The sequence below is a fragment of the Scylla paramamosain genome, chromosome 12 (assembly GCF_035594125.1).
Source record: "Scylla paramamosain isolate STU-SP2022 chromosome 12, ASM3559412v1, whole genome shotgun sequence".
Taxonomy (NCBI): domain Eukaryota; kingdom Metazoa; phylum Arthropoda; class Malacostraca; order Decapoda; family Portunidae; genus Scylla; species Scylla paramamosain.
The window spans coordinates 12,181,550-12,182,947 of NC_087162.1; positions in this window are offsets into that span (position 1 = coordinate 12,181,550).

Genomic DNA, 1,398 nt, shown 5'->3' on the forward strand with positions numbered 1-1,398 from the left:
TAAAACATAACTAGGTAAATAAACACACACACACACACACACACACACAAAGAGAGAGAGAGAGAGAGAGAGAGAGAGAGAGAGAGAGAGAGAGAGAGAGAGAGCATGGCTCCATACATACATACATCCTCTTTTAGGATTAGAAATTAAGTAGCCAGCCATTCGTCATGATATTCCCTTCATTATTAAAACACACTATCTCGTCTTGTCAGTTGTATGTTATCTGGACGTGCTGTATAACCAATATTAATGTGTGTGTGTGTGTGTGTGTGTGTGTGCTGCAATGTCAGGATTCCATCACAATATATGCTCTGAAAAATATTTGGGGTCACTGTAAACTTTAACTCTGAATGAACAACAACTTCTTTAGTATTTAAATCCAGAAAATATTTCACTTTGAAAGGCACCACTCTGGGAGAGAAGAGGGAGAGAGGAAAAGGGAAGAGGGAGGTAGTAAGGAAGGACAGTGTGACAAGCCGTGACAAGACAGGACTACCAACTCTTCCTACGTCTGTCACCGCCTGTGCATTTTTAGTATCTTCTTTCTATACCTAACGCTCTCACCTTTACATTGATCATGATGGAAGTTCTACAAGGCAGCATCAACCTCCTGACAGTCCTTCATACATCTGTCACCACTTGTGCGTACATTTCTCTATCTATAACGCTCTCTCCTATACCTCTCCAAGTTGGATAGCCATGATGGGGAATTCTATAAGGCAGCATAAACTTCATAAAGGTAAAAAAACAAGGGATTATAATTACTATAACAGGCCCAGATAATTTACAGTAAAGCCACCTATTAGCAAATGTCTAATGGTTTCTTTACAGTGTGGTTTCCCAGTGGGTTAGAAACAATTAATTTAACGATTAGTCACCTCAACTCACATCATAGCTACCATTTTCTTAGCATGATGTTTTTGTTGTTGTTTTTGTTTTCGTAAAAGTTTCTATTTGGAATAACTCACGGCCAGTGGATACACATAGCACCTCGTTACGTTTCCAGAGACATGCAGAAAAAAAATGTGGTTTCAGTACTTAGTTTATTTTATTTCTGTCGTGTGTAGGTTTGATATCGTCGTGCAACATGCGTTTGAGTGCGGTTGAAAATTGTTATGAACACACTGTTTATTTAGTGTCAGTGCATCTCTCTCTCTCTCTCTCTCTCTCTCTCTCTCTCTCTCTCTCTCTCTCTCTCTCTCTCTCTCTCTCTGATAGCAAGATATTTCCCATCTATATAATCAGGAATTAACAGAGGAACGGAAAAATACCCGTTGGAGAGAGAGAGAGAGAGAGAGAGAGAGAGAGACGCCCCTGCTATGAAATCAATTTACCTTAACGTAGCTTGATTTCCGTCATAATATCATTACCTTCGTTATCAAAAAATCTTTTATCTTG